General features: G+C 42.2%; 1 pseudogene; it reads right to left on the bottom strand.

The window, feature by feature from the left end:
• Positions 1 to 6669: 6669 nt before the first annotated feature.
• On the bottom strand, positions 6670 to 22730 carry LOC133754373 (putative elongation factor 1-alpha-like 3; annotated as a pseudogene).
• Between the last annotated feature and the right edge of the window lie 769 nt (positions 22731 to 23499).

Genomic DNA, 23499 nt, shown 5'->3' with positions numbered 1-23499 from the left:
ACCACTGATTTCTTCAATGTGAACAAATCTGGGCCCTCCCAACTCCAAAAACCCAGAGACAGTTCTGAGAGTTTTTAGGGGCAGCTGGCTTCTGTCACATTTGGATCCCCAGTTGCTCACTGATAGTCAGGCCTCTCTATGAACTTACAGATGGGGGAGATAAAAAGCTATTTGAATGGAGTCAACAATAACAAGAGGACTTTTTTACTCTTAAAAAGGCTATACTAGTGAGATGAAGAAAAATGGCAGATTAGGGAGTGGCATGCTACACAGGGCTAGGGAGAAACAGTGAGGAAAAGAATAGGAGGTATGCAGTCATGGAGATTAGAAGAAAAAAAAACACCCAGGAAGCCCCATGAGAGGAGGGGAACCAGCTTGAATCAGTGTGGTGAGTGTTGGTGTGCACCCAGAATGCTCCAAAAGCTGAAGCCAGGGACAGCAGCATTTTTAAGACAGGGTAGGGGGCAGGACAGATGGCAGCAATCCATAGATATAGCATAGCATGGGTCCAGTTGAGAACCCAGAGAACAAGTGGTTGCTGGTGATCATCTGAGGCCCAAGTGGAAGTGGAGAGAGGTGACTGATTCAAACCAACCTCTGCAAAACAAAACCCACTACCTGGATGAGAAATATTTGATGCCATTTTAAATCAGAGCTACACCCAGGGAAGCCCACAGCTGTGCACATAATGGCCCACTGAGATGAGGTGCCTGAACACAGTGCTGGCAGCAGCAGTGAGCAGACATTAAGCCAGTGACTGTAGCATGTGATCTAGAGCTAGGAATGGAGGGAACATCCCCCACTTTCTCAAAGATTGACCAGGAAGTGGATGGGCAACTACCAGAAACAAAGAGGTGCCTGTGTTGGCAGTGTCTGGGGGAACCTCAGGTGCTGAGGTCTTGGACCCTAAGTGTCTATATGAAAAGCTGCAGAGCTAGAGCATTGACCAGAGCCCCCAGACCACACCCACCACATACCTCCTGATATTCACTGAAAAGGCAGACATTCCATGAAGCCACAGAAGCATAGTCCCAAGATAAAAGTCAACAGAAGAAAAAAATTAAAAACAACCCCAAAAATGCCAAAAATAACTGAAATTCAAATAACAATAATAAGGAAGTCACCACCAAGCCCTGAGAGGACCACAGCAACATTTCAGTATTAGAATGGAAAGGGGCCAGCACCGTGGCGTATTGGGTAAAGCCACCACCTGCAGTGCCAGCATCCCATATGGGCACTAGTTCAAGTCCCAGCTGCTCCATTTCTAAGCAAGCTCTCTGCTATGGCCTGGGAAAGCAGTGGAAGATGGCCCAAGTCCTTGGACCCCTGCACCCACAAGGGAGACCTGGAAGAAGCTCCCGGCTGCTGGCTTTGGATCAGTGCAGCTCTGGCCATTGTGGCCAGTTGGGGAGTGAACCAGTGGGTGGAAGACCTCTCTCTCGCTCTGCCACTTCTCTCTCTCTGTGTAACTCTGACTTTCAAATAAATAAATAAATCTTTGAAAAAAAAAAAGACTATGAAGAGATTGAGATTGTGGAAATGCCAGAAATGGAATTTAGAAAATTAATCCTAGGATTATTTTTTAAAAATCAGAAGCAAATCCACAAACTAAAGAAAACTATACAAGACATGAATAAAAATTTTTTTCCAGGAAATTCAGAATATAAAGAGAAATCAAAATGAAATTTTACAAATGAAGAATTCAATGGATGAAATTAAAAATATAGTGGAAATTCTTAACAGCAGCTTGAGGCAGAAGAAAGACTATCTGAATTAGAAGACAAATCTTTGGAAATCTTATAGTCTGACAAAAAATGAAGAAAATAGAAAACTTAAAAACAGTTTTGGAGACCTATAGGATACTGTAAAATGACCAAACATATGGGTCTTAGGAATGCCTGAAAAAGCAGAACAAGAGAAGGGAATAGAAAGCCTATTTAGTGAAATAATTACAGAAAACCTTCCCAATTTGGGGAAAGAAAGGGATGTTCAAGTAGAGGAAGCATGTAGAACTAACAGAATCAACAGAGAGATCTTCTCCATGACATATTGTAGTCAAACTCTCCACAATAAAAAATAAAGATTCTAAAATGAACACAAGAAAAATGCCACATTACTTTCAGAGGGTTGACAATTAAACTCATGCTGGCTTCTCATCAGAAACCCTGTACAGATTAGAAGAGAATGGTGAGATATCGTTGAAGTCTTAAAAGAAAAGAAAAAGGCCAGCGCTGTGGCTCAGTAGGCTAATCCTCTGCCTTGCAGCGCCGGCACACTGGGTTCTAGTCCCGGTCGGGGCACCGATCCTGTCCCGGTTGCCCCTCTTCCAGGCCAGCTCTCTGCTGTGGCCAGGGAGTGCAGTGGAGGATGGCCCAAGTGCTTGGGCCCTGCACCCCATGGGAGACCAGGAGAAGCACCTGGCTCCTGCCATCGGATCAGCGCGGTGCGCCAGCCACAGTGCACCTACCGCGGCGGCCATTGGAAGGTGAACCAACAGCAAAAAAAGGAAGACCTTTCTCTCTGTCTCCCTCTACTGTCCACTCTGCCTGTCCAAAAAAAAAAAAAAAAAAAGAAAAAAAAACTGTCAACCTAGAATACTGTACCCCACAAAGCTCACATTTATGAATGAAGGTGAAATGATCTTCCATAACAAAGAGAAACTGAAAGAGTTTGTCAACACTTGTCCAGCCCTACAGAAGATGATTAAGGATGTGCTACACACAGAAACACAGAAAGATAGCCACCAATATGAAAGAGTGAGAAGGTAGAAAAACCACCAGTAGAAGCACAAAAAGAATCCAAACTAAACAATAGGAATAATTACAGAAAAATGGCAGGTCCAACTCATTACTTATCAATAGTCACCTTGAGTGTAAATGGCCTCAATTCTCCATTTAAAAGATACAGATTGGCTGAATAGATTGAAAAACAAGACCCATGTATTTGCTGCTTACAAGAAACACATCTCAGGCTGGTGCTGTGGGTCAGTGGGTTAAAACCCTGGCCTGAAGCACTAGCACCCTATATAGGTGCCAGTTCAAGACCCGGCTGCTCCACTTCCAATACAGCTCTCTGCTATGGCCTGGGAAGGCAGTAGAAGATGGCCCAAGTCCTTGGGCCCCTGCACCTGTGTGGGAGACCCATAAGAAGCTCCTGGCTCCTGGCTTTGGATCAGTGCAGCTCCAGCCATTGCAGCCAATTGGGGAGTGAACCATTGGATGGAAGACCTCTCCCTCCCTCCCTCCCTCCCCCCCGCCTCTCCTCTATCTATGTAACTCTGACTTTTGAATAAATAAATAAATCTTAAAAAAAAGAAAAAAGAAACATCTCACCAACAAAGATAGATGCAGACTGAAAGTGAAAGGTGGCAAAAAGGCAGTCCATGCTAACAGAAACCAAAAAAGAGCTGGTGTAGACATCCTAATATCAGACAAAATAGACTTTAACATAATGACTGTTAAAAGAGACAAAGAAGGACACTATGTAATGATTAAGGGATCAATCCAACAAGATGTGACTATAATGAATGTATATATGCTCAATTACAGGGTGCCTGGCTTCTTTAAAAAAAAAGTTAATAGACTTAAAGAGAGATACAGACTCCAATACAGTAGTAATGAGGGACTTCAGTACCCTACTTTCAGCAATGGACAGATGAACCAGACAGAAAATCAGCAAGTAAATAACAGTTAATCGACACTATAGATCAAATGGACCTAATAGATATCTACAAAACCTTTTCCCAACAGTTGCAGAATACTCATTCTTATCATCAGTGTATGGAACTTTTTTTTTTTTTTAGAATAGTTCATATGCTAGGTCACAAAGCAAGTCTCAACAAATTCAAAAAATCAAAATCATTTAATTTCCTGATGCAAACCCGTTGTCAATAACCATAAAATCCTTCTGTACAACTTAGGGGCTTAAATTTTAGCTTTCTCAAAGACATACACTGTCCTTAAAAACATGTCACGAACAGCTGGGAATAATTCAGATATCAGGCTTGTAAACTGGCCCCTTTTCTTCTCGCATTTTCTCCCTGTTTCCATTAACCCTAGCATTTCGTATTGGCTTTTACTTTCATGAAGCTACTAACATTAGGAACAAAAAAGACATTAACATCTGCATTTTAGCTTTAGAAATCACTGTTTCCAAGGCAGGAACCTCCAGCACTCCATCACTTCGGAAACTGAAACTGAAATCAAAACTGCAACCACTTGAGCTCTATTGCTTCTGAAAACCAAAAACTGCTTCAGGCTTGTCCCCTAAGAAAAACAAAACTGTACATTTGCTGAGGCAAAAATTTCAAGTTTGCTCAGCAAATCACACTGCTATGCTTGCAAATGAATTTGTCTCTTGGCTGGCTCACCAAATGCTTTGGACTGAGTTTGGGGCCTAAATTAATTTTCTATTTTCTTGCCTTTTACTTGGAGAAGAATTTTAAATACAGGCCCAATCATGGCATGCAGTGACATAAACTTTATTTAAAAAGTTAGGAAAATACAGAGGCCTAATAGGGTTTTATTTAGGGTGCATGAGGCCAAAGAAAGGGAATTATCATCCCTTGCTCTGCTCATCCTGAGTCCTCATGGAGGAGAGTGTGCACTTCCATTCTTCCTCGTTTTTTATGTGCTTGGAAAAATGGAAGTGTGTATATGGTACCACCCAAACATCCCAGGTAAGAGGAAGTACTTCCTGGAGAGGGGTCCTCTGATTGGCAGGTAGATGAACATGACAACACAAGTGAAGGAGGTGCAGCTTCTAGCTCATAAACTTAAAAGTATCTATCTAATCATTACCACATCTTTTTTTTTTTTGACAGGCAGAGTGGACAGTGAGAGAGAGAGAGACAGAGAGAAAGGTCTTCCTTTGCTGTTGGTTCACCCTCCAATGGCCACCGCGGTTGGCGTGCTGCGACCGGCGCATTGCGCTGATCCGAAGGCAGGAGCCAGGTGCTTCTCCTGGTCTCCCATGGGGTGCAGGGCCCAAGCACTTGGGCCATCCTCCACTGCACTCCCTGGCCACAGCAGAGAGCTGGCCTGGAAGAGGGGCAACCGGGACAGAATCCGGTGCTCCGACCAGGACTAGAACCCGGTGTGCCGGCACTGCAAGGCAGAGGACTAGCCTAGTGAGCCGTGGCGCTGGCCTACCACATCATTTTGACCACACCAGAAGCTGGTCAATCTGTGCACGACTTAAGATTGAGGAGTCTATAGCTCTGCTCCAGTCGCAAACCCGGTGGAAGCCTGGAAAATTAAACTAGGGACACCTGGGAATTAGCATCATGGTGTCACTGTATTCTGTTTAAACTAATGATAATATTGACCTTGCTGCTGTCTATAGGTATAGTTGAGATGGCTCCAAAGAATGAGCTGGTCATGAAGGGTTGTTCTAGCCATGTTTATGTAACAGTAATGGGTCTGTCTGGAGGAATTTTTCTGTTTCTTATAACAGCCTATGTGTTACCCCAAAAGGCTTCTAAATACATTACCAACAAAGCAGGGAGAAACCCAACAGATGAGTTAGCAACTAGCCACTGCAAACTTTGGCTTTCCTCACTCCCCAAATGTAGCTTATCCCCAAATAACCAAACTCTTCCTACACTGATAGTTGAGCAGGCCTGAATAAAAAGAGCTTCTCAGCTCATACCCCACTAGTCAGCCTAGGAATTACAGCTGGAGTGGGTCCCAGGATAGGAGGAATTCATTCACCAATGACCTTTCACATAAATCATCCAGAGGCTGTCAGATGATGTAAAATGAGTTGCTAAGTCATTAGTGGCGTTCCCAGATCAAGTAGACTCCTTAGTAGCTGTGGTCCTACAGAACAGGAGGGAACTTTACCTAATAACTACTGAAAAGGGGGAATTTGCTTTTTCTTAAATAAAGAGTGCTGTTGGGAGTAGTCAGAAATATGGTCCAGCAACTTAATGAGAGGGTCAGAAAAAGTAGAGGAAAAAAATAGCTAGCTGTTGGACCTTTTAGAGTAATATTTGGAGCTGGTCATCCTGGCTCCTCCCACCATCCAGATCTCTCCCTCCTTGTAATCTTTCTGGCACTCCTGTTTGGTTCCTGAATCATCAACATGATAACCCAGTTTGTCTCTGTCTGCAGGCCATAAAGTTCCAAATGCTCCTTCAGGGCGACTAGCCAGTTAATTTAGAAAATAGAACAGAAGATGGTGCCCCTTAGAATGGTTAAGAGGGCACCAGAGGGGTAGGGGCACATGGAGTAAGTAAGGCCACAAGTAGAGACAAAAGAAGAAAAGTGGGTCCCCAGTGCTAATCTTGAAAAGTGGCTGCTCCCAATTATCTGGTGAAGTAGCTGTGCACAGTTGTCTTGTCTAAGGAGAGATGTCCTAAATTCTTCTGTAATTCCAGTCATAAATCTGTCCTATAAATCTTCCCCTGCTGTCATTTTTATAAATATACTGGACCCACCAACCATTGCAAGTGTGACACTAAGTCATGGAGGCTGCAATTTAAACCCACCAATGCTGTAACACTTAAGGCACAATACTGATGAACTTATAAATATTGTAAGAAGCTGGGATTTCATGCTCCTCTCTCAGGAAATGACTCCAGCTGAGTCTGCTGGCATTAATAACCTGCTCTGGATCCTCCACTCTCTCTGGTGCCTGTTTGAATGGAGTTTTCCACCCCAGGTTTCTTTAACAATGGTGCATTTCAATGGGCACGATTTCAGTTGCGATGTTGACTGGAGCAAAGATTAACACCATGCCAGGTTCAAGAATACCAATCTCCACGTAGATCTTCAAGCAGTGTAGCTTCATTGGCATTGCCATCTTCACAAATGACTTTCCATCCCTTGAACCATGGCATATTAGCACTTGGCTCTAGCATATTGTCACTGTTCTAACCAAAAATTGGCACAAATTCTCCTCTGACAGGGTTGTAGCCAATTTTCTTAATGTAGATGCTAACTCCCTTAATGATTCCCTCATATATCTTCCATCTATAGGGTGTTTCAGTGGGACCTATCTTATTAATTACCACTATTATTGGTTTCACACCCAGTGTATAAGCCAGAAGGGCATGATCACAGGTTTGCCCATTCTTGGAGATACCAGCTTCAAATTCCCTGAGACCAGGAGCAACAATCAGGACAGCACAGTCAGCCTAAGATGTGCCTATAACCATGTTTTTGATAAAGTCTCTGTGTCCAAGGGCATCAATAATAGTCACATAATACTTGCTAGCCTCAAATTTCCACAAGGAGATGTCAATGGGGATACCATGCTCATGCTCAGCTTTCAGTTTATCTAAGACGCAGGCACACTGGAAGGAGCCTTTTCCAATCTCAGCAGCCTCCATCTGAAATTTTTCAATGGTTCTTGTGTCAATGCCACATTTGTAGATCAAATGGCCAGTGGTGGTGGTTTTGCCCAAATCTATGTGTCCAATGATGACACTGTTGATATGGGTTTTTTCCTTTATAATTTTGGCTTTGATTTAGTGGTGATTTTCATGAAACTTATGTTTGGGTGGCAAACCCTTTGCAGAAAAGCTACAATGAGATTTATGAAGTTCCTCAGACCTTAATTTAGGTCTGTGACACAATTAAATTAGAGCTTGCAAGGTTTCTCACTTGAATTATTAGATATTACAATCACAGAGCTAACAATGAAAAATTGAGGCTATTGAGCGAATGCATCAGAATTCCAAAATAATATAGAGAAGAAAATGGGGGCCAAGATTGATTTTTGAGCTTTTACAATTTGAATGAAGAAGTCCTTGACAAAAGTGCTGGGAAGAAGGGACAATAGTAGTTTAATGACAATCAGGAATCCTGAGATATCAAAGAAACCAAAAGGTGGCCATACTTAGATATTTTGTCAAAAGTAAGATAATGATAGAAACAATAGATTTATGGGAAGTTATTGGATTATATTAATATTTGTTCCTTAAAGAGCAGCTATTTGAGTGGGGAAAATCCCTGGTTACCCTTGTAATTCAGAGTGGAGGAGGATGCAAGAAAATGTAACAGTCCTTGCTGCTTTTTCTTGAAAGACAGAGATTATAATGTGGTTTTAGAAATTAAGTGAAGAGGAGTTTTCCTATCAAGGTGAAATATGCTTTGTAAATATAAGAAGAAGGATGGATAAGTGTTGGAGAGGATAATGATAATGGATATTTCATTTGTAATTAGTATTGTGAAGTTTTGAAAAATATAAACTGAAATGAAGATATCGTGTAAAAAATTTTTAAAGTATCTAAGATATTATCTTTCAGACATACAGAAAGGTATAAAAATTAGAATCAGTCCAAGAATATTTATAAATTTTATGGCATAAAGAGATGTATTTTGACAAATTATTCATTCCATCTGTGTAAGCAAAGTTGAGTGGCAACATGAAAATATGTGAAATTATCAACATGCAAGATGATATGAAGTATCATGGAAGACAAAAAGGTTTAATTTTCTAGATATAGAAACACATGCATTATTAACATATATTAATATATCTTAAAATCGGTGAATGATGAATTTAATTAGACCAGGATTAATATCCTGGTCATGTACTCTGTCAGAGGCAACCATGAGAAAGGCAATCATCTGGAGTAATGAGGCTCAGGTCTTTAATCAGCAGATGTGGTGAGACTATGAGGTTCTTAAACACAAGGTAAAACGAGTAACTGGAAGAGCAAGCTTTTTGGCATAGTGGGTACATCTGCCACCTATGACACTAACATCTCATATGTGTGCTCTCTAAAGTCCTGACTGCTCCACGTCCAATCCAGCTCCCTGCTGATAGTCTGGGAAAGCAGCCAAACATGTTTCAAGTCTTTGTGCCCCTGCCATACATGTGGGAGGCATGGAAAAGGTTCCTGGCCCTGGGCTTCAGACTGGCCCACCTCCAGCTGCTGAGGCCATTTGGGGAGTGAACCAGTAGGCAGAAGATCTCTGTCTCAGCCTATCTGTTACTCTGGATTTCAAATAACCAAATAACTTTTTTTGAAAAAATAAGTAACTGGAGTGAACCTTGCAGTCAAAATGAGGAGAGATTAGGGCTGGTGGAAGTGAGTCCTATAGAAGGGAATTCCCTTGCAAGTACCACAAATGAGTCACAGGAATAATATGAATTAGCTAGAAGGCAACATTTCAGATAAAATTAGATTTGAGATGTACCTCTGAAGATGAATATGTTTAGGAGTCTGACCTTTGGAAAGAGCTAGAACTAAATGTAAATACTTACCAGTGATTTTTTTTTCCTTTTTGGTACCCCAGGATCAAAGGAATGAGTTAATCTTAGTCCTTATTATGATAAATAATCACCATTAATCCTGTGGTATATTTAATTAATGTATTGGGCAAACTTGCAGTTTAAAATTGTCTGACACAAAAGCATGAAATGCAGGATATTGCCGCTCATAATGATTTTTAATATAGGATAGGATTTCAGCTACTACATCACTAGAATAACAAGAGGAGCACAATAAATTTTCCTTCAGACTCCTTCATTCTGTATTCTGTGTTCCTTGCTGCCATTCAGGGGTCTTGGAATACAATACTAACATTGTGGCCTGGATATAGCTTCATTTATCCTGTTTAAGGAACTTAGGAGTCAGAATTGCTAATGGAAATATCAAAATACTCCATCATGTCCCATCTAGCCATGAAGTTAAGTTCCATATTGAGCAGGTAGAAATTCACATACATGGAGATGGGGGAAGAGACAGTGCTCAGACTGAGAAACCAACATGATCTGAATCCCTAATGTGCTGCAACCAAGATGACCACGGTCAGTTGCCCGCTGAGAGTTTGGAAGTAACTCAAGGTGGGAATCAAATGCAGCTGTAGAGCTCTGGAAATGCTGAGAGAGGGGCAAAATTGAGAGCAGCTAACCAAAAATAAATCTGAAAGGAACTGAGAGTGACTTTCTGGACTTTAAGAGAAGTGTAACTGTGATATGTGTCAGGCTATCTTAGGATATGTAGTCAGAGGGAGATAGTGAACAATACTTTTATACAAGGAAAATTCCCATATAAAATGATAATTTTTGCTTTGTTATATGTAAACTGGGGAGAAGAATGTACTCCCTATGAGCAACGATATTCATAGTATTCTGAATTTTTACCACAGGAGGAAAGGAGGCTTCCCTTGTGTTTCTTACAGCACTCTGCATCTCACATGGGTTGAAAGTCACTCCCAGGTGAAGGATTTGGGATTCACATCTGCTATCACTGAGAATCATGAGTAAGACTGGATCTCAGGACTTCTTTCTCTTCTTATTCAGTTCTGCTTGCTTACTGCTCAGGCTATCCATTGTGGAAGGCAGAAATCTGAATATAGACCTACAATATGACCCAGCCATCCCACCCCTGGGAATCTAACCAAAGGAAATGAAATCAAAATATGAAAATATTATCTATACTCCCATGTTTACTGCAGCTCAGTTAGCAATAACTGAGATATGGAATCAACCCATATGTCCATCAACTGCAGACTGAATAAGGAGATTAAGGTATATATACACTATGGAATGTTACACAGTGGTAAAAAAAATGGAATCCTTTCATTTACAAGAAAATGGAAGAAACTGGAAACCATTATACTTAGTGAAATAAGGCAGTCACAAAAAGACAAATATCGTATGGTCTCCTGATCTGTGGTAACTAATAGAATACCTAAAATGTAATCCTATAAGAGTGGAATTAACACTTTGAGATGTGATGATTTTGAACAGCCCTTGCCTTGACTGTTGAGGGACAAGATTTTGGTTGGTTGGTTTTGTTTTGTTTTGTTTTCTTCATACTCATCAGTGAATTCTAGTTAGTGTAGGGATAATTTTATGAGTATAAAAGTTAACTGAAAAATTGATCTCTGTAAAAAGTAAGAATGGAAAAGGAAGAGGGAGGAGGGAGGAGGGCAGGAGTACGAGTGGGAGGAAGGTAGAAGGGGAAATCATCATGTACCCAAATCTGTATATATTAAATACATGAAGTTGTATTCCTTAAATAAAAGTTTTTAAATGTGATTTACAGGGGCTGGTGCTGTGGTGCAGTGGGTTAACACCCTGACCTGAAGTGCTGGCATTCCATATGGGTGCCAGTTCAAGACCCAGCTGCTCTACTTCCTATCCAGCTCTCTGCTATGGCCTGGGAATGCAGTCGCTGATGGCCCAAGTCCTTGGGCCCCTGCACCCATGTGGGAGACCCAGAAGCTCCTGGATCCTGGCTTCAGATCAGTGCAGCTCTGACTATTGTGGCCAATTGGGGAGTGAACCATCAGATGGAAGACCTCCCTCTCTGCCTCTTCTCTCTCTGTGTAACTTACTTTCAAATAAATAAATAAATCTTTTTTTAAAATGTGATATGCTTCACAATTTAAGACAATAGTTTTCTTTTAAAAATATTTATTTATTTATTTAAAAGTCAGAGCTGCACAGATAGAAGAGAGGCAGAGAGAGAGAGAGGTCTTCCTTCCACTGGTTCACTCACCCAATGACTGCCATAGCTGGAGCTGTGCCAATCTGAAGCCAGGAGCTGGGAGCTTCTTCCAGGTCTCCTTCATAGGTGCAAGGGACCAAGGATTTGGGCCAACTTCCACTGCTTTCCCAGGCCATAATAGAGAGCTGAATCAGAAGAGGAGCAGCCAGGACTTGAACCAGCACCCATATAGGATGCTGGCACTGCAGGAGGAGGCTTCAGCTGCTATGCCACAGCGGCAGCCCCATTAGTTTTTTCTTTAAAAAAATTAGTTATTTATTTGAAAGGCAGAAATACAGAGAGGGAAAGAGAGAGAGGGAGAGGGAGAGGGAGAGAGAGAGAGAGAGAATCTTCCATCCACTGGTTTACTCCCCAAATGGCCTCAATGGCCAGAGCTGGGCCAATTCAAAACCAGGAGCCAGGGGTTTCTTCCAGGTCTCCTACATGGGTGTGAGAAGTTTCTTTTCTAGCAAAAATGAATTTGACTTACTAGAGAAAGATCTTTGAAGGCTTTTTGCTAAACTCATTGCTCTTTGAAAAACTAAACTTCAATCCATGACAATACAAATGGTAAGTTTTTATTTACAGAACATTTGTGAGTTTATTGTGCCTACTCTGTGATTTATTACTTTAAAGAATAGAAACTATGCACATATGCTAAAATTGGAATGAAACTATGCAGGTAAGTTTCACTTTGCCTAAATTTATTGATACACCTATGATTTGCAAAAGAATGAGCACAATTTTATTTTCTTAATGATTCTGTCTTGAAACTTGTACACTGAATCCAAGGGAAAGAACTAGGGATAGAGACTTATGAGTTCTGAGTTGAAGTGTCTCAGAAGGCAGTTCTCTTCTAGATTCAGTCCAAAAACTCTCTCAATACAGGTAAGAGAAAGTGCAGCGTGGAAAGCATCTTTTTACTCAGTCAATTCTAGACAGTCTGAGTGTTCATGGGATCTTCATTGGGCTATGTCATGGGTAATGAATCCTTTGAATGTGAGTAGTCACTATTACAGGTCTCTGTACAGTCTATCAAATTTTCAGGACTCATCTCACTTCTCACCATAGTCTCCAGCTGCTCTTTTGGAAGGAAGAAGGTCTGCCCCACTTCCAGGATACTTAAGTGTGGTCCTGGGAGAAGCATAATTGAAGGACCCCACAGCTTGAGGCTAAAGCATAATGGCACATGATTATATGTGAGAATGACTCAATTTGCTGTCTTAATTGTTCGGTGAAAATCAGAATGAGGAGGATGATAGGCCTCTACATCTCCATGTATATTTTACTCTCTGCTGCAAACCCAGAATAGGTCATCCAAGGAATGAACACTAGTTCCAGGCATTTAGATGATGCCCTCTGCTTAACATTACCTACTCCAATCTTCTTGCTCCTTTTCATCTGAATTTTTACTTTTACCTGACAAGATTCAACAACTTGCTCACTCTCTTCTACATCTGGACACACTGCTTGTACTTTCTCATAAAATGCATCATAAACCTATCAATTACTCTGATATTTTTCTTTTTTAATGTGTTTATTTTATTTTATTTTTTTATTTTTGACAGGCAGAGTGGACAGTGAGAGAGAGAGAGATAGAGAGAAAGGTCTTCCTTTGCCGTTGGTTCACCCTCCAATGGCTGCCGTGGCCGGTGCACCATGCTGATCTGAAGGCAGGAGCCAGGTGCTTCTCCTGGTCTCCCATGGGGTGCAGGGCCCAAGCACTTAGGCCATCCTCCACTGCAATCCTGGGCCACAGCAGAGAGCTGGACTGGAAGAGGGGCAACCGGGACAGAATCCGGCGCCCTAACCGGGACTAGAACCCGGTATGCCAGCACCGCTAGGTGGAGGATTAGCCTATTGAGCCATGGCACTGGCCTTTAATGTGTTTTTTAAGCAATTATTTATCTATTTATTTGAAAGGCAGAGTTACAGAGAGGGAGAGAGAGAGAGAGAGAGAGAGAGAGAGAAGTCTTCTACCACTGGTTCACTCTCCAGATGGCTGCAACAGACAGTGCTGTGCCAATCTGAAGCCAGGAGGAGCCAGGAGCTTCTTCCAGGTGTTCCATGTGGGTGCAGGGGCCCAAGCACTTGGGCCATGTTCTCCTGCTTTCCCAGGCCATAGCAGAGAGCTGGATAGGAAGAGGGGCAGCCAGGACTAGAACCAGCACCCATATGGGATGCCAGCACAGCAAGTGGAGGATTAACATGCACCATGGTGCCGGCCCCCTGACTTCTAGCTTCAATTGTCCCAGCCCTGGACATTGCAGCCCTTTGGGGAATGAACCAGCAGATAGAATACCTCCCTATCTGTCTCTGCCTCCTTCTCTCTGTAACCCTGCATTTCAAATAAATAAATTAAACTTTTTAAAAAGAAAATATGAGTCTTTCTTGGCTTGAATTTTTAACTTTGAGAGAATCTGAATCATAGATTATCATATGTATTTAATGCAAAGAATCAACAAACTACAATGCACCTACTTTTACATTGCAACTCTGTTCATCATTTTAGACTTCTAAATTTGAGAGTTTTCTGGGCCAGATTAATGCATGATTTATCAAATTTCTTGTTTACTTATACAAAGTCAATTATAGTATTATATTCTGCTATTGTCTTATAACTCTGTTCATGGTTTTCAGGATGACAACTTAATTTGTTATCTTCTTGTTGGTCTTATTATATAATTTTCTTTTGAGCTTTGTGTCTTTTGCTTGACAGAATTCTTCAGAAATAGAATTCCCTGGAAAACAATACTGGCCTGGCACTTCGGGATGGTGACTTTTTTTTTTTTTTTTGACAGGTAGAGTGGACAGTGAGAGAGAGATACAGAGAGAAAGGTCTTCCTTTGCCGTTGGTTCACCCTCCAATGGCCACCACCACGCTGATCTGAAGCCAGGAGCCAGGTGCTTCTCCTGGTCTCCCATGTGGGTACAGGGCCCAAGGACTTGGGCCATCCTCCACTGCATTCCCGGGCCACAGCAGAGAGCTGGACTGGAAGAGGAGCAACTGGGACAGAATCTGGCACCCCGACCAGGACTAGAACCCAGTGTGCTGGCACTGCAGGCAGAAGATTAGCCTATTGAGCCACAGCACTGGCCCTTTTCTTTTTTTCCTGGTAAGAAAAGCTATCTACCTGATGACTTTTGCCTCACCTGTGTTGCTCATTATCTTCTATTTCCCTCTAATTCTTCTCCACCTTTTCTTTTGCCTTATCCCATTATCTATCTTTCTTTCTCTTTTTAAAAATTATTTTATTTGACAGATAGAGGTACAGTGAAAGAGAGAGAGAGACAGAGAGAAAGATCTTTCTTCTGTTGGTTCACCCCCCAAATGGCTACTATGGTCAGTGCTGTGCTGATCCAAAGCCAAGAGCCAGGTGCTTCCTCTTGGTCTCCCACATGGGTGCAGGGCCCAAGCACTTGAGCCATCCTTCACTGCCCTCCCGGGCCACAGCAGAGAGCTGGACTGGAAGAGTAGCAACCAGGACTGGAACCCAGTGCCCATATGGGATGCTGGCACTGCAGGTGGAGGATTAACCAAGTGAGCCACGGCACTGGCCCCATACCTTTCTTTCTCAAAGTATTCCACATTTTATTTGTCTTTGCTTTTAATTCTATAATAGTGAATTCTTATGTCCTTTTTTCTTTTTTTGAAAGTTCATTCACTTATTTGAAAGGGATAGTTACAGAGAGGCAGAGACAGAGAGATAGAGAGGTCTCCCATCTGCTGGCTCACCCCACAAATGGCTGCAATGACTGGAGCTGCACCAATCTGAAGCAGGAGCCAGAAGCTTCCTCTGGGTCTCCCATGCAGTTGCAGGAGCCCTAGCCACTGGGCAATCCTCCATGGCACTCCCAGGCCACAGCAGAGAGCTGAATCAGAAGCAGAACAGCCAGGACTTAAATTGGCACCCACATGGGATGCTGGCACTGCAGGTAGCAGCTTTACCTGCTATGCCACAGTGCTGACCCCGGGATGGTGAGTTCTAGCTGCATAACAGATACAGCTAAGTTCAACAATGGACTACAGGTAAAGTTAGCCTGAGGTCCACTTCTAAACTTTCATTGGTGCTCCAATATGGCTAAAACATATTGACACTGATCCCTTCTCAGCAAATGTTTCTCTCTTGACATGGGTCTGGACCAAAAACCAGGTCAAATACAACCTGGAAACATTGGACAAATGGAACATGATTGATCAGCTGCATTTTCAGAAATGGATCTTGATCACAAGGAGGAAACAAAAACCAAGATGCAATGAGTCATTGGTGTCGATCCGAAACCAAATTAGATGAAGCACAGAGGTTATTTAGAAAGGATTTTGAGTCCTTTATTGCTTGATAGCAGCTGTCACAAAGGATCCCGCTAGAAGTACATCATCTAAAAAGATGCCCCATTTTGACAGAGATCCTAACTAGATATTATATTTCATATTCTCATATCTAATGCTATACCCTATATAAAGCACCCGCAGTGAAGTGTTGAGGAAATTCTTTAACTTATTTGATTCTGAGGAGCCAAGATTTGGATGGGAGTATGGATTCAAACTTTGGAAAAATAAAATGACTGATGCTGTAAGATTAGACATTGCCACCTGAAGCTGGTTGATATGTCTCAGAATAATAGTCACTTGTGATACACTGCAGGACACAGAGTATTTCAATTTTGGGCAGTTCACTGCAGTGTATACAGCTCACTGTATGTGCTTCCATTTCTGAATCAAAGAAGGTTACTGGCTCATTTCTGGCTATTTGGGAGATACTAAATCATACTATTTGATAGCTTAAATGTTACTCTAAAGCTGTGTCATTTTTAATACAATCACTTTGCTATGAGATCCCACTGGGACACATGTCTGTGAATAATTACATGATATTGAATAAGTATGCCTTAGCAGGCTGGGTCTGACCAATAGGCCTCGTAAAGCCCATTTGGTCTGACCCTTCCAACACAACAAAAAATGGAATTTGATATTCAATAAATCAACAGCAGACTAAATCTTAAGTTGATCATTTTGTATGGCCTCTGAATGATGTTATAGATACACAAATTGCTCCGGGATGAAAAGCCTTTTGCTTTAAAGACTATAGACCTGAAGCAGTCATAGATGGAAACAGCTTCACAGACAAGATTCAAGGATTGAACATACAACAGTGACTCCATAGGAAACTTTGGAAGGAGTAGCAATGCTATAAAGTAGCTTATCACAGAAGCCTAAACTCAAAGCCTTCACTCAGGCCCTGTGTCTCAGAGGAGGTAGGAGTCAATATTCACACTGACCTGAGTTAGGAAAGAAGGATGCTAATGACCTGGGTTTCCTTTGGGATAGAGATGAAAGATGTATTTTAGGCTTCCTTGAGTTCAAGAAAGATGGAAAATATATACAGAAATCTGTGAGTTTCCCAAGTTTTCTTTTTAAATTTATTTATTATTATTATTATTATTATTATTATTTATTATTTATTTGAAAGTCAGAGATACACAGAGAGAGAAAGAGAGGCAGAGAGAGAGGTCTTCCATCTGCTGGTTCACTCCCCTACAAGCTGCAATGGCCAGAGCTGCACCCATCAGAAGTCAGGATCGATCCAGGAGCCTCCTCCGGGTCTCCCATGTGGGTGAAGGGGCCCAAGGACATGGGCCATCTTCTACTGTTTTCCGATGCCATAGCAGAGAGCTGGATTGGAAGTGGAGCAGCCAGGAGTTGAGCTGGTGCCCATATAGGGTGCCACACTGCAGGCAGCAGTTTCACCTGCTATGCCACAGTGCTGGCCCCCAAACTTTCTTTGAAGCTAGTCCATATCTCTGTTCCATTTGTATGACAACTGGTTATTCATCTTTGTTCTATAGTCAGGACTGGAGAGTGTGATTTTGCACATTAAGATGCTGGCATAGTATACTCAACAGAATAGGAGCAATTGAGACAAAAACCCCTATAATACAAAAGCAGGACCCAGCATTTTGTCTGTCTCCCTTAGCCCAAGTTGCCCTTGCCTGTACTGTATCAGAAAGAATTCACTGAATTGAGGGAGTTATACAGCTGGTCTGACAAACCTCCAGTCACTGGACACACTCATTTGCTTCTGCAATAGATAAAAGTGCGGGCCAATATTGTCTGGAGAGGTTTATCTGGGGGAGTTTCAGATCTAGGTAAGAAAAACCCAAGTTTGGGGCAGTATGTAACTACCAGTTACATGTAAACCTCCAGACCAACTGAAACCTGTCTGGACATCATAGACATTCCCTGAAGAACATGACATTCCCAACTAGTAAGAGAAAGGTCACAAACACCACTGATCAATCAGGAACTTGCACACAAGCAGAGCATGTAGCACTCAGACCCTGTAAGAAATTTTACCTCTAATTTCCTGAAAAGCCCTGTAGTAATTAAGCAATAGTTGTGCTACTTCTTGCTCTGGGCTTGAAATAAATACTTTCTTTCACCTCACCACCCCAATGTAAGTGATGGGCTTACTGTGTGTTGAGTAAGCATAATCAGATTTGAGGGTTCTATAGCAATTCCACCATCCAGATTGGGGAAATGTTCTGTAATAGGAGTAAAGATGAGAATTGAACCCAGGCATGCTGACATGGAATGTAGGCATCTCAAGCAGTTCTCCAATCACTATGACAAATCCCATCCTCTTAGTTTTTTTGTTTGTTTTAAAGATTTATTGATTGATTTAAAAGCCAGAGTTACTCAGAGACAGGGAGAGAGAGAGAGAGAGAGAGAGAGAGAGAGAGAGAGAGAGAGAGAGATCATCCATCCACTGGTTCACTACCCAAATGACTGTGATGGCCTGAGCTGGACCTATTCAAAGCCAGGAGCCAGGAGCTTCTTCTCAGTCTCCCACATGGATGCAGGGGGACCAAGCACTTGGGTCATCTTCTTCTGCTTTCCCAGGTACATTAGCATGGAGCAGGATTGGAAGAGGAGCAGCCAGGACTTGAAGTGGCACCCATATGAGATGCCCGTGCTGCAGGTGGAGGCTTAGCCCACTACACCACAGTGCCAGACTCCAGCCCTTAGCTTTTTAAACTATTTTTTTCTTTGAATGTCAGACAGACAAGAGACAGTAGAGATCACCCATCTGTTGGTTCACTCCCAAAATGTCAGCAACAGTGGGGGCTGAGTTAGCCCAAAGTCAGGAATCAAAAACTCATTCCAGGTTTCCTTCATGGCTGGTATGGATCCAAGTACTTTAACCTCCAAAGGTGCACATTAATAGGATGATGCAATTGGAAGAAAAGTCAAGGCTCTATCCTAGGCACTTCTGTAGTTGATGTGAGTATCACAAATGGCAGCTTAACTACTGTACCAAATTCCACCCCAGCTAACTTTTTTGAGATATTTTCCCTCATGAAATTCTTTCTCTATTGAGGAGAGAGAAAACTGACTTTTCTTGGACAAAAATTGCAAGTTAAGTATGGAAATTTTCACAAATGAAAATAAGATATACCCAATAGTTATCTTAAGTACCTTACTTGAAAGTTTGCTTTTAATAAATACAGGAGGGGCCGGCATTGTGACATAGCAGGTATACCTGCCACCTGCAGTGCCAGCATTCCATGTGGGAATGGAGTCCTGGCTGCTCCATTTCCAATCCAGCTCTCTGCTATGACCAGGGAAAGCAGTAGAAGATATCTCAAGTCATTTGGCCCCTGCACTCATATGGGAGACCCAGAAGAAGCTCCTGGCTCCCGGCTTTGGAGTGACACACCTCCAGCCATTGTGGCCAGTTGGGGAGTGAACCAGCAGATGGAAAACCTCTCTCTCTGTCTGTCTCTCCTTCTCTCTCTGTGTAACTCTGACTTTCAAATAAATAATAAATCTTTAAAATAAATAAATACAGGAAAGTAAGAAGTTAATAGATTATTGTTTGGGTACTAATAACATATCTAAGTTTGACATAATGTGAATTTTAACATCTCTGCTTTTGAAGACATTTACAACTACTTTGAAGTTGTTGATAAGAGAATGATATAGAATTACTGAAAGCATGAATACAAGGGCTGGCACTGTGGCACAGCAGGTGAACACCCTGGCCTAAAGTGCTGGCATCCCATATGGGCACCGGTTCTAGTCCTGGCTGCTCCTCTTCCGATCCAGCTGTCTGCTACGGCCTGGGATAGCAGGAAGATGGCCCAAGTCCTTGGGCCCCTGCACCCATGTGGGAGACCCAGAAGAAGCTCCTGGCTCCTGGCTTCGGATCAGCGCAGCTCCAACCACTGCAGCCAATTGGGGAGTGAGCCATCGGATGGAAGACCTCTCTCTCTCTTTCTCTCTCTCTGGCTCTCCTCTCTCTGTGTAACTCTGACTTTCAAATAAAAATAAATAAATCTTTTTTAAAAAAAGAAAACATGAATGTAAGAGGTCACATTTTTCCTTTTGTTTCAGGTTCCAATGAAGGTCAACCAGCAGTGACTGGTTCCCAAGTCTGTACTGCAAAGTTCTGATACATTGTGTATATTTTCACACTGTTGTTTTCTGTCACTCTTTAAATCTACATTGAAATTTCTCCCCTAGGGGCTGGTTCTCTGGTGTAGCAGGTTAAGCTATCATCTGCAGCACTGGCATCCCATATGGGCTCCAGTTCAAGTCCTAGCTGCCCCACTTCTGATAAAGCTCCCTGCTAATGGCCTAAGAAAAGCAGCAGAAGATGGTCCAAGTCCTTGGGTCCCTGCACCCATGTGGGAGACCCAGTGGAGGCTCCTGACTCCTGGCTTCAGATCGGCCCAGCTCCTGCCATTGCAGCCATTTAGGTAGTGAACCAGTTGATGGAAGTTCTCTCTTTCTCTCTGGTTCTTCCTTTCAAATAAATAAAAAAAAAAAAAACTCAAAAATTATTTCTTCCCTAAGCACTTCTGGATGTATAAAAAGTCACAGCATAATATAGATTCATCCCATTAAAACACTCAATGATAGATCCATGACTTTTTCTTCCACTTTATATGAAGAAGTAAAGAATAACTCACCTGGGAATATTTCAGAAAATGAGAGCATCTCTGCTGTTAGTTTAGAGAAACATCCAGCCTTTAGGCTGAGTGCTGGTGCAAAGTTAACTGTTTCATGGTTGCTTGCTGCCCTCTGCTGGCCCTCTGCTGGAACTAATAAATTATTTGTTAGATACTGACAAATGGTTTACAAATCTAAAGACCCTACACAATGGTGAATAGCAAAGTTGAAGTGGTCACAGTTTCTCGTTTTAGTACTTATAATTATTTAGTACTTATTATTTGGCATAGTACTTAAAAGAACTACATTCTATATCACAGTGCCTGGGTTCAAGTCCCAGCACTGTTTCTGATCCAGCTTCCTGCTCAGGCACAACCAAGGAAGCAGCAAGCTGAAGAGTTGTCTCTCTGCCACCAAGCTGAGCGTTTCAGAATGAGCTTCCAGCTTCTGCTTCAGCCTGGCCAGTCCCAGTGGATGCAAAATCTCTCTCTCTGTTTGTGTGTGTGTATGTGTGTGTATGTCTCTTTGCCTTTCAAATAATTTTTTTTAAGTGAGAAACATCCTGGATAAGAAGAAAGAAGAAAGAAAGAAAGAAAGAAAGAAAGAAAGAAAGAAAGAAAGAAAGAAAGAAAGAAAGAAAGAAAGAAAGAAAGAAAGGAAGAAAGAAAGAAAGAGAGAGAGAGAGAGAAAGAAAGAAAGAAAGAAAAAGAAAAATTCCTCCTAAGCCATCAGGGTCATGTTCAGGATATTTTCCTCCATTTGGATGCAATCCCAGGTATTCCAGAAGCTGCAGTGGTGCCTGCTTAGCCCAGTCTGTAACAATCCTGTGCACCATGTGGGGCCTTTAGGGGGAATTTTGGTGCAAAGCTCACTATTCAGTGGTTACTTGCTGCCCACTGCTGGCCCTCTGATGAAACTAATAAACTTTTTGTTAGATACTGACCAATTCTTCACAAACCTAGAAGACTCTACACAATGAATAGCAAAGTTGAAGTGGTCATAATTTCCCATTTTAGTACTTATTTTTTTTTGACAGGCAGAGTGGACAGTGAGAGAGAGAGAGAGAAAGCCAGGTGCTTATCCTGGTCTCCCATGCGGGTGGAGGGCCCAAGCACTTGGGCCATCCTCCACTGCACTCCCTGGCCACAGCAGAGAGCTGGCCTGGAAGATGGGCAACCGGGACAGGATCGGTGCCCCGACCGGGACTAGAACCCCGTGTGCCGGCGCCGCAAGGTGGAGGATTAGCCTAGTGAACCGCGGCGCCGGCCAGTACTTATTGTAAAGCTATAAGAATTCTTCTTAGATGTGTTATTGATATTCATGTCACAGAACATTCTTTGTTGCATTTGTATACTTTTATTTTATTTAGGATCTTTTGTGACCAAGCAAAAGGTCATCTGCAGTGTTCTATGTGAACTTGAACAGAATGTGTATTATTTTAAGTACTTGATCAAGTTGCTTTATGCTGTTATTCACATCGTCTATATCCTTTACAATATTTTGCAAACTTGTTCTGTCCATTACTGAAAGTGACATATTTGTGTCCCCTAATATTAGTCTTTAAAAAAAAGATTTATTTATTATATATAAGGCAGAGTTACAGCGAGAGAAAGATAGAGATCTTCCATCTGCTGAGTCTCTCCCAAAATGGCTGCAAGGGCTGGATCTGGGCCAATCTGAAGCCAGGATCCAAGACATTCTCCCAGGTCTCTCACAGGGATGCAGGGGCCAAGCACTTGAGTTGTCCTCAGCTGCTTTCCCAGGCACATTATCTGGGAGTTGCACTGGAAATGGAATAGCCAGGACTAGAACCAGCACCCATATGGGATGCCAGTGCCACACATATCAGTTTTACATTCTATGCCATAATGCCAGCCCTTCCTAATACTAGTCTTGACCAGTCTTTACTCTTTGGTTTTTGTTATTTTCTTTCATTTAATGCTGTGCTTTTTTGTTAGATGCATGTATATGTACAATTAAAATATTATCCAGGTTGATTGACCTTCTTTGTACCATTAAATGTCATTTATCTGTAGTAATTTCTTTTATTTTAGACTGTATTCTGTTCCTTATTAGAATGGTCAGCAAGTGTATACAGCTCTTTGTACTTGTCTTACATTGTATATCAGTTTTTTAAGCTTTACAGTCTAATATTTTTATATTAGAAGCACCACTGTTCTGGTGCTTAAGGCTCATTTGCTTCATAGTTCTGGCTTTTTCAGTTTTTTCCATTTCTTTCAACTGGGCATTCATATCAACTTTCTGCAGCTGCTCAAACTCTGTTGGGGTTTTCTTGGCTTTCGCTTTCTGCAAAACTTTGTGGTACATTTGTTTTTAAATTTCTTCTCTCTGAGTTCTGGCCTCATAGTAGGACTACAGAGCTCAAACCCTCTGAAGCTCTGGTCAGCACATTTTAGCCTCTTCCAAGATTATGACCTTCAGAGACTTTTTTGCACTGGAGACAGTAAAGGGTCTGTCACTGGCAGCTTGTTCTAATGGAGGAGGTTACAAACTTTCTGCTCCAAAGGGATCCTTGCCTTCCTGCCACTGAGCACATATTAGATGGGAGGAAAGGTTGATTACTCCTTCTCCAGGGGAAAAACCAGCTGCTGTTCCAGCTGGCTCTTCAGAATGATAGGATCCCATTTGGAGAAGGCTTGTGAGGTTTTATGGACTGTCACTTCTCTATGGAACCATTCAACTTCTTTGTTAAAGGATAGTTCCAGAGTCTTCTTTGCTTTGACTCTATTTATTTGCTTTTTCACAGTGGCCAACTAGGATGAAGTTTTAACAGGCTCAAGCAGATCTGAAAAGATCAGCTTTTCTCCCAGTTTACAACTGACATTGAACTCTGATACCTTTGGATGGGCCTCAGATCTCTCAGCCAATGTCTACTATTATTGTCATCAAGAGAACTAATTGCTGTGGGGCTGGCGCTGTGGCACAGTGGGTTAATGCCCTGGCCTGAAGCACCAGCATCCCAGTTCTAGTCCCAGCTGCTCCTCTTCTGATCCAGCTCTCTGCTATGGCCTGGGAAAGCAGTAGAAGATGGCCCAAGTCCTTGGGCCCCTGCACCCATGTGGGAGACCCGGAAGAA

This window comes from Lepus europaeus, unplaced genomic scaffold, assembly GCF_033115175.1.
Source record: "Lepus europaeus isolate LE1 unplaced genomic scaffold, mLepTim1.pri SCAFFOLD_104, whole genome shotgun sequence".
Lineage (NCBI taxonomy): Eukaryota > Metazoa > Chordata > Mammalia > Lagomorpha > Leporidae > Lepus > Lepus europaeus.
This window is presented reverse-complemented; position numbering and strand designations above follow the sequence as displayed.